This window comes from Mya arenaria, chromosome 6 (assembly GCF_026914265.1).
Source record: "Mya arenaria isolate MELC-2E11 chromosome 6, ASM2691426v1".
Classification (NCBI taxonomy): Eukaryota; Metazoa; Mollusca; class Bivalvia; order Myida; family Myidae; genus Mya; species Mya arenaria.
Genome location: NC_069127.1, coordinates 29,059,762 through 29,071,000, shown reverse-complemented (window position 1 = coordinate 29,071,000; position 11,239 = coordinate 29,059,762). Strand labels below are relative to the sequence as shown.

General features: G+C 34.2%; 1 long non-coding RNA gene across 1 annotated transcript; it reads right to left on the bottom strand.

The window, feature by feature from the left end:
• Positions 1-8,443: 8,443 nt before the first annotated feature.
• LOC128236986 (uncharacterized) lies at positions 8,444-9,715 on the bottom strand. Its single transcript, XR_008261471.1, has 3 exons — positions 9,616-9,715; positions 8,852-8,979; positions 8,444-8,545 (listed from the first exon to the last, which is right to left on the bottom strand). It is a non-coding gene; the product is annotated as an uncharacterized LOC128236986 (long non-coding RNA).
• Between the last annotated feature and the right edge of the window lie 1,524 nt (positions 9,716-11,239).

Sequence of the window (11,239 nt, the reverse complement as noted above, 5' to 3'; positions counted from 1 at the left end):
GCATCGTAACAAAGGGTCGTATTTTTCTATTCGGGCCGGAAACACAGGATTGATCTTTTCCTTGCATCATTTCAATTTTAAAATGCATTTTTTCCTTTTTTATAACTAATAGTTTACAATATGAAGAAAAATATTATGAAATGGACGCATTTATTAACAAAGTATAACATTATAATAGCGACAGTGAAATAAATGATGAATTTATAAACCTTCGCAATAAAATGTATCTACAAAGGACACAATAATTTAATACTAACATAACATAACATAACATAACATAACATAACATAACATAGCATAACGTAACATAACATTAAAACAATATCCTTAAAAATAAAAAGCCGTTCGCGTTAATATATATCTACCTGATTCCTGCTCTTGCTCCTTCGAGGGGTTGTTATCTCTCTTTGCAACTTTGTATCAATTCTTGATCCTACGAAGTGATGCTATCTCTCGGCAACTTTCTATCAACTACAGAGAAAGCTTAGTATTTATACTAATGGAATAATATTTTTGTGATGTAGATTGAACAGTTTATTGGCTAACCTGAACCACAGGGGCAGTTTAGTGCGTGGTTATGCCACAACCCTATAGCCACGCCTACCCCATTATTAATATCAAAAAAGGCAATAAGGTAATAACGAATTCAGCTTCGATAATTTCCTTGGATATTTGGCATATTATATCATACATAGAATCTTTACCAAAAAAGTTCAACACATTAACCTATGCAATTAAATTTTTATTTCACACTCGATGTATTAATGCTTTCATATATTCAGTTTAAAAGTATTCAGATTGTAAAATATTGGTAAATGACTTTCAAAGTTTTCGAAAAGCATATCTTGTTACCAAGAAAAGGCTGTACAGCATACGTGCGCCCTATTTTGAGTATATTCCATGTGCCAAAATATACAAAGATTGTCCTCGGAGAAATGCTTAAAGTGCACAAAGAAAAAGGGAAATATGTATTTTTTAGATAATATTATTAAATTATTTCAAAGTAAAAATTAATCACTACTTTATAGTTATTCAATGCTAATCTGCTCATCTGTGGATTATAACTTAGCCTAGATACAGCCAACCTTCTTGATAGTGCACACTTTATGAGTATTAAATACCTATTAAAATTAATCCAATAGGATTATTTTCCAACAATATAATTAATACTTAATAATTTCAGATATATTAGGCATCAGAATCCATAGTTCCTTTCTATAAAAAACAGAGATGTATCTGATCCTAATAATTATCGCAGCAGCACGCTCTTAGGCTGTTTTGCAAAATTATTTACAGTTATGCTTAATGACCTTTAATCGTGGGCTTAATAACAGGATATTCTTAAAAATGCTCTGTTTGGGTGCAAGTTAAGTACGGTTGATCCGGTATTTATACTCAAATCTCATACAAAGGCATTTAGGAAAGTATAAAAAATGTATTGCTGTTTTGCTGACTTCCGTAAGGCATATGATTGCATTATAGTATAAGGTAAAATGTTTTAATGGTATAAGTTAAACAAACTTGGTATTGATGGAAGGTTGTTGTCCCTGTTGCGGTCGATGTATAGCGAGGTGAAAATGTGCTTAAAACAGTTGGGTCCTTGTCAGATTTCTTGACGGTAACATTGGCTTGTTTCTAGAGAAAATAACTTCCCCGATTTGCTTCTCTCGCTTCCTCAATGATATCGAATTATTGTATCATTGTGTGGGCCAATGTTTACGATCTACAGATAATTAGAGTGTTTAAAACAAAGCCTAAATGCAAGTCTTACAATTGGTGAAAAAATCTCATTATATTAATTGCTGTTTGCGGAGGACGCAGCTTTTTTGTCAAAGACGATGGAGGGGTTACAAGAATCTTTAAATAAATGAAGTACATATTTTAGGAAATGGAATTTGACGGTCAGTGTAGAAAACAACTAAAGTAATGGTGTTTAGAAAAGGTGGAAGTATTGATATTAATGATAAGTGGAATTACAATTATCAAGCTATTGAGTCAACTACCTCGGTATTGTATTTTCCAGTGCTGGATGTTTCATGCAAGCTGCTAGCATGATGGCAAGCAAGGCATTGCGCTCTATGATTTCATTAAGGCCCTGCTCAAGTATAACCGGATACCTGATATTACATTTAATCTATTTGATGCATTTGTTTTGTCTAGGTTGAACTTTAATTCAGAAGAATGGGGCTATATTCAGACGGCGGTGATAGAAAGGGTACATAAAAAAGTTTGCAAGTGGGTTCTAAACGTCAAAAGCTCTGCAAATTTCATGTCACTTACGGAGAGCTAGGCAGATTTCCATTATACATGTATATGTATTGGGCAACATATTCGTATTATTAAGAATTGTTCAGTTATTTAATGAGAACCAAGACTATTGTATTCTTAGTGCTATTGCTACAGAAAAATACCGGAAACTACATGATAACCCACAAAGTCTTAACTCATCTGGGTTTGCGGGCGTATCAAACAGGTCTGCAAATGTGAAAGGTGGTGGAATAAGGATGTTTCCGTTTCAAGACCATGACAAAGAATAACATGACGGCCTCCATTGCGTCAATGTATGTATGTACGATAAAGAAACAAGCCACTTTATTACTAATCGATGAAAGAAAATAAGTGCGATAAGAACAAAAATGAGCATAATTGACACATTTTTCCTTTCAAAGGTTTAATTATCTGATTTTACTGATGTTATTATATGTGTAAATACATACTTTTCTTAACTTTACAAGCTTGTCCTACATTTTTATCTGCCTATATCACTTAGGAGTATATGAATACTGAGAAGTGCGTGTTATAATTTAAAAATTAACTCACGAAAACATGTTCAAATGGTTGCTACTATTTGAATATAATTTTTGCACTCAATATCTGTTTTAGTTTTTTTAGCACTAAATTTTGAGTACAAAACAATGAATTCTTCAAAACATACGACTAATTATTTCCTTTGATTACGTAACTGATTTTCATTTTAAACGTGTATTTTTCAATACAAATACTGACTTTTATTCGGGTTTTTTATTTGTATGTACAGCAAATGATGAACTTGTTGTGGCCTCAACATCTATTATTATCGAAGTGCCGTGTTGTGTTAACACTATCTTTGATGTCTAATTCAAAATATAAGTGTTGCTAGGGTCAACCTAGACTAGAAACAACTTAACCAGGCTAGAACGACCATGAACATTTTGCTGAAATAATCAATAATCATCTGTAACAGTAACCTCAAAACAGCTTTTCTCGTGACAATCACTTTGTTGCGTTCTTGGCTGACAACGCATGTAACATATCGGTATTCAAAAAAATACGTAAAAGCCTTTTTCCGGTAGTCTTTCTGATACTTTCATTTTGATCAGACACATCGAAAGGCGTGTGCAACGTTTTAGTCGATTATACCGTAAAATATATGTTGTACTCTCGAAAGTCGTCATCTGGAAAAGGGTAAGTTACGTTACGCTGCATGTGTACTTTCTCAAAAGAGTTATTATTCTGATAAAAAACCAGCCTGTTGAGGGCACATTTGTAATCAAATATTTCAGGAATGAGTTATCATGTTCTTAAACGTTATTTTTAACTATGTAGCAACGTTAGAAGATAAGAAAACTCGACATTCCCTACACATGGTCAAAGTATTTTTCTTACCTTTTCAGCATTTGTTCATTTTTGTAAGTGCATGAATAATAGTATATATTTGAAATCAAAATTAAACTAGACGGATGCTCTGTGGAACAAAAAAGATCTCTTCCACATAGATCTTTCATTTAAATCCAAAACATTCGACATTTGGAGATATGGTGCAATTTGGGGTGTGGTGTTGATAAAGTGTACATAAGTATTATAGAAATGATTAAATGCTTGTTACAAAAACAAAGCGAATATGACATGGTAGCTACGGAAACTATCATAGTTACTCTAATTCATGGTGTACTGAAGTACCCTAGTATCTTCGTATTCATATACTCAGCGAGGTCCGACTTGGAATAATGACGACTGATCTCCTCCTGTTCCGCAATATTGAACCGTAAACGTTGAGCTGGCTTAAAGGCCTAGTTTAATCCTTCTATAAGTGACAATGCACCCCTCCACCCTAAATCGTGTATTGTACTCAACCTCTGTGTATTGTTCTTAATCCAATTGCTTAATTGTCTTATCAGATCTCCGATCTAAATATCCTGCTGTGCAGTTTTGGAGGTTTTATTATATAAATGGACCCTAAATGGCCCTGAGCCAATGAAAAAAGTAAACAGGAAATTGACCCCTACTGTGGCATCAGTGCAATTAGCAGGAGATGCACAGTAGGGGATTGTCATGACAAACATTTCTTAAACTAGACCTTTTACTAGAATATATGTTTTACCCGTTACATTGAGAGATTTACCGCAAATTCCATAGAAAAGTTTCAAGGGGTTAAGGAGATACACGGACACGTCATCTGAATCAATGTGTCTCTCCATGCAAAGCATGTGGGGTTCGTTTTCCATTGTATTTTGAATAACTATAATTATATTAATTGATCATACGTTTTTCGGCAATAGATAAAAGTGACGCGTTACACAAATATGAACCGAGTAAAGATAAAAGCAGCACACACAAGCAATTAAAACATATTTAATAAAGGAAGTACTATTTCTCGAAGGAGCATTTGTCCAGAATTACAATGGACAATGTTTCAAGTAAAAATACACCACTGGTCGCAAAGAATGAAGCTAAGAAATGCTGAAATTTATGTTTTTAATCAATTTTCTTTGTCTTTCGGATGTAATCTAACATCATTTTTGTAAAGACTCATTGATATAAGAATACCTAATGATCCATTAAATATCCTAAATCGATATGCCTGTTAATTGTCCAGTTAGACGCGATTTTTTTATCAAGCGTAGAATAAACTGAATGCTCGGTATTTGACATAAAATAAGACTACGTTCATTAAAACAAATATAAAATGGCGCATTTTGCAGTAAATGTGCAAAGCAAATGTTACCTGAAAGGCCTGTAAAGAAGAAGAATACTTTCATTTTTCTATCTGTAAGTTTAAGTAATTGGGTGGAAAAACACACAATTAAACGGCTTCATCTTCAAACCTCTACATTGCATGCTTGCTCAATATTTATAAAAGGAACGACAATCTCTCGCACTATTTCAGTTTCAAAATACCTAAAAATACCCAATAGCCTGGTTGAAACTTCAATTGATTGTGAAATAGAAAATATGCAAACAAATATAGTAACCTAATATGTACTTTACGCTGTTGATAGTTAATTTTCAAAGAGTCACTGTCTTAAAGGTTGTGAACTCTATGTGCTTGTTGGTCTGACCTTGTTTGGAAGCATTAAAAGGTTGTGAACTCTATGTGCTTGTTGGTCTGACCTTGTTTGGAAGCATTATTAATTTTCGCAATAAACCAAGTAAAAAAATTTAATAGTTAGACTTGTTTAAAACGTGTTATATATGTATGACGTCTAGGATATTCTAAATGGATACAGAACATGAATGAATGTACTATTGATTGTTTTTATTCGGATAATCACTGTCCAGTGCGATGTGAAAAGGCATGTCTACACTATTCGCTAATTACTCTTACCTTCTATGGAAGCAATTCTATTTTTTGAAATTAGCCAAGTCTTGTTACGATTTGGTTTTTTCTAAGTACTAAATGTAAAAGTACATACAATTAATGTTTTGAGTTCGAAACTCGCTGTCTAATAGGTTGTGGACAGGTCTCTAATTGCTCTAACATTGTTCATATTAGCCAAGTAATAATATTATGTGATCATGTTTTAACTCGATGAGCTAAGCACGCTTAGGTCAAAAACCGTTCTGTTCGGGTTCTTTTATGTTTAATCTCATTATAATTACAATTAGCACGATTCGAAAACACAATAACAAGTACAGACAATGCTGCGCATCCTCTCTATTGTTTAAAGTGATATTGAACGTCAATTATACGTATATCTATCGAGAAAATAGCGTATATATCGCGCTGCAGAACCATACCAACTGCAAGTGGTCACGATGATTTCGCCGCGCAGTTCCATTATATCTATGTAAACAGTAATGCAGTTTTTGTGAAAGGATCAACTATGCGATTAAAAAAATAAGGTTCGAAAATAAACCGTGCTACATTGATAATCTTTTTCAAGCTTTCTCGTTCTTCCTTATACGATTGCAGAGTGTGTTAACCACGTGATATATTACGTCATATATGCTACGTCGGAATGCAACTTTTTGCTTAAAATAAAGACTTAAATCAAAGATAACTTTTCTTATACTGCACCATTTTAAATAAAACAAAGGGCCGTCTATGCCGTTTAAAGAGCCCGTCTTCGTTTTATTACTGAAGTTTCATAAGGTGATTAGTTTTATCAAACACTTTGACAAACCTGTTTCCGAATTAATGTTTTGACAGTGCTCCGTCAGACTGCCGTATTGTGCAAAGGTTTGTCGAAGTGCTTTAAGAAACTAAACTCGCAATCAAACTCTTCTAGAAGACCGAATGCGAGGCTCCGTAATCGGCGTTGACTGCGCTATGTTTCATTTAAAATGGTGAAAAAATAGTGAAGTTATCTTTGATTAATGTCTTCTTTCGAAGCAAAATATTGCCTTCCGACGTAGCTTTTATGACGCAATTTATCACGTGGTATATACACAATGATCTGATTGGTATTTAATGAACACGTGGTGTTGCCTTCCGACGTAGCATTTATGACGCAATTTATCACGTGGAGTAGTCAGGGAGGCTCATCCAGACCACAACGCACTCGTTGACCCCTTCTTTATTCTATATAACACGGCCATCGTGGATTCAAAAAAAATGAGTCGCTTTTTGAACGCGCTCTAGCGTGACGGTGATTAGTCCGACAGGTAAAGGTATGCGTAGCAGACGACGCAATCGATAACCTGTCTCTAATCGTGAAATTGTCTTGTTTTCCGGGTAATTCGCGCGTTTATAGGGTGAATTAAAGACCGAGATACGTCTGTCTACGATAGGATGGCTGCCTTGATTTGATTGAATAATGCCGTGAGTCGTGGGAATGAGTTATACCAAGCTACAAGGTCAGGACAAGTATTTGGAAAACCAGCGATATATTTAGTAACAGCTGGGAAAACACACAGTGAGCTGCTCATTAACAATCACTTCTGGCGTGAGACCACAGTTATTTTTACTATATGTTTCATATAGACACTAACCTGGCTTTTGACTTTATACACACCCCAATTGAAAAACAAGGACATGGCATCTCTAGAACAATTCAAGACACAAAATATAATCACAAGAAAACACCATGTTAACCATTGACCCGACTGTCAAAATTGAGTTCAAATACATAACCCTTCCGCCAGGGAGTCAATCGGCTACAAACAACTAATTTTCAGACTTCCACAAGCTATGATTTTTCCAATATTTACATTGAAAACTATCAATTTCTGCAATAGAGTGTCAACTTCAGTCAAGTTCTCTGCAAAAAGAACATTTTTTGCTTCTTTTTCATTCAATTTTAATAAAATATTGATACTTGAACACAAGCACTCTTTGTTTCTGTATTCACATCCGGATCTTGGTCAACGGGGGGCAGATAACTGTGGTCTTGAGCCTATTTAAGCAACATTTTTTCAGAAACAGACTTCAAAACTCCTATAGTTCAGCTTCAGGCTATATGCAACACATACTGAAAGTTTGGCAATGATATATCAAACACTAAATGAATGAGACAAGTATTAGCACCTGTGGTATTTTCATAAAAAGCAGAAACAGCCATTTCCCTCAAATGTTAAGCCGCAAACCTTTGAAGAGCCATTATTTCCTTATGCATTGGAATAATTTGACCAAGTAAAGTTTTCCTTGTAGCTTTTAATGGTGTCTATAGAACAGCACCACAAAACTGGCCTGCCTACTCTTTTAAGATTTTTTCTAAGCAAAATAAGGTTTTTCCACTTCATCGGCTTAGTGTTTTATATAAAAAATGACATAGAGCCCAACTGAAATGCCTCAACTTGTCAAAATTTTGCTTTTCTGGTCCACTTATATACAAAGGTAACAGAACTGTTCAGTTTAACACAAGAAATTTAGTGATAATGTGTTAATAGACAGTCTAAACAACACTATATGCCAAATTGTTGGCTTCCGGGACAAATGGCGCAACAAAGGAAATGGCAAAAAAACACACCAAAACTTAAAGATTCATGACAACTGCTAGTGTTTTCATGTATGAGGTGGCTACATGATGTAGAAAATGCAGAGATAGCATTATTATGCCCATTTTTAAAAAAAAATTACTTTAAGAATCTGTTTTGAAGGCTAGATTTGGCATTAAATTCAGAGTACAGCACTTCACTATTGTCTATAAGATGCTTATTTACACCTGATTTGCTATAAATCTCACTCATTGGAATCATTTACACACAAACAAGCACTACAGAGTTGACTAACATCTTCATTCTTCTGAAATATTGGATTCAGAGCTGCATCTCCTGGATTCAGATTGCAGGACTACCGCCTGGGGAAAAGGCCGCAGCTAACTGGAGCTTATTGGCACATCATGATCTGCAAGCAAGACACAAAAGCAATGTTTTACACAAATAAAACTATCTGCCACTACTGTTAAAGTTTGAAAAAGGCCTGTAAACACTCATTTGAGGCATACACAACCTTTAATATAGTCATAAATGTGATAAATATGCAGAAAAGTTCATGAATTCAAAGATTTTCAGGACAAATTTAATAGAATATATAGTCTTTTGGACATTTTGCAATCAGTTTTTAACAACTCAAAGGTAAACCTCATCTTATTGAGTACCCAGATGCATTTTGCAAGCATTCAAACCAGACATGCTTAGAATTTCTTCTTACTTGGAGATGGTATTCCTTTCTTGAAAATCCTTGCCGAGAGCCGGTATGGAAAACCACAGAGACCACAGTTTTACCAGCACTGGTTCTTGTCCTTGAAAATTCCTCTGTGGCTACAGCAACCAGGCTGGCTATAAAAATAAACAATAAATTAGGGTTTTTAAAACATTTATACTGTATTAAGGTTGTGTTTTTTAATGCATTAAGGGAAAAGGCTCTATTCTTTATGAAAGCTGCTCACTTTTTATTTATTTTGCCTTGAGAAATGTCAAGTTTTTCAATGAATAAATTGAATAAATGAATGAATTAATGAATATATATGAATGATTGATAGAATGAATTAATGAAAGGTGGCATTATTTCTTTAAAATTGGGATCTCATTGTGTTGCTGTGATTGTTAAAGTATATGTTTTCTTGTCCATAAGCTGAAAATCATATGCTCACTAAATAAAACATCATTCTGCATCCTATGTGCAGTAAGTTTTGTTTAATTGCTTATAGAATTTGCAATTATTGTAATGTTTGCTTAAAAGAGCAAACAAAATGTGTGAATAGATGCACAATACAGACCAAAGACTGATACAAGTCAGCAGTTTCATTAGAAAATAATATTATTATTAAAGCCACACCAGAAATGATTGACAACATGAAAGAAATTCATTTAGGAATGGAACAAACAGTCTCAATGGGCTTTTATGACCAAACTGTCTCACTTTGTACTTCAGTTTGGATACCATTTTCTAATATATTATCTTGAAGTACTTACAAATTACAGCATGTTGGCAAACACCAAGTACAGCTTGGCCTCTGGTGGGCAGCTTGGTGGGGGGGGGGGTCTTCAACAGACAGTTCCTCCTGGGTCTGCTTCCTATGTTAAAAAATTCCCTCCATTTATACTTTGGAATTGAAAGTGAGGCTTTCATTCATTAGTTACCATCATTTGGAACTATTTCCAAACATTAAATTGAAAGTGAAAGTAGTTTTTTTTAAAAATGTCAAAAATATATAAGAAAATTATATATTATTGATTTATATTATGTAATATAAGATTTTCACATTTCATACTCAAACACCAATATTCTATGGCTAAGCACTGTCAACTGGCCAAATTTCAACCAGATAGCTGTATAAATTAAGAATTTATAACAATTTAAAATAGGCCACCCCTCCAAAAGCTTCCTCTATATCAGGCGTGAGACCACAGTTATTTTTACTATATGTTTCATATAGACACTAACCTGGCTTTTGACTTTATACACACCCCAATTGAAAAACAAGGACATGGCATCTCTAGAACAATTCAAGACACAAAATATAATCACAAGAAAACACCATGTTAACCATTGACCCGACTGTCAAAATTGAGTTCAAATACATAACCCTTCCGCCAGGGAGTCAATCGGCTACAAACAACTAATTTTCAGACTTCCACAAGCTATGATTTTTCCAATATTTACATTGAAAACTATCAATTTCTGCAATAGAGTGTCAACTTCAGTCAAGTTCTCTGCAAAAAGAACATTTTTTGCTTCTTTTTCATTCAATTTTAATAAAATATTGATACTTGAACACAAGCACTCTTTGTTTCTGTATTCACATCCGGATCTTGGTCAACGGGGGGCAGATAACTGTGGTCTTGAGCCTTCTACTAGAGCCTTCAAATGGTACAGGGGATAAACCAGAAACAAAACGAATCATCCGATAACTCGGGCAAGCAGACGATAAAATTAACCCTCATCTAGATGTTTAACCATCTGCAATAAGTTGCGTATTTTTTCTTTCCCATATGTTTATACGATCTTGTTTTTCCAAAATACTAGTAATTATTTCTAGTATATGTATAGCCCATCACATTCTACGGTATTTAAATCCACTTTGTTAAGTTATATAGTGATGCTATAACACGGTTATAATAGACTCTTATGGTGCCTTTTTACCCGAGACAATCGCTGGGGTACTTTTCAGATACTTAATAACAGGTACCGACAACCTCTAGCAGACGACGTAATCATTCTATCTGTTGAGTTATCGAGCAGACGTTACTTACGATTGTTATAAACTTGTTATCAGTTAACATAGCAGACGAAATTAGTGTTAGGTGTCCTTTTCCATTATAGAGTTATTTATATATTGTTATTTTTATATAAATATGTGTGTCTATGTACTGTATATTTGATAAGCCACTTAAACGAGTAAACCATTACATACTGCGTGTATTATGTTAATGACCTAAGTCGTCATCAACCCCAACGCCAGGTGATAAGAGTTATAACCTACTGGGTTGGTTTACTCCGCAACATTCGCGGTTTAAACATGGTTTACTAAATCTATATGAAAATACACTACAAAAATGATTTTACGAAATGGTTTAAATGTCAACAGCGGCAAGC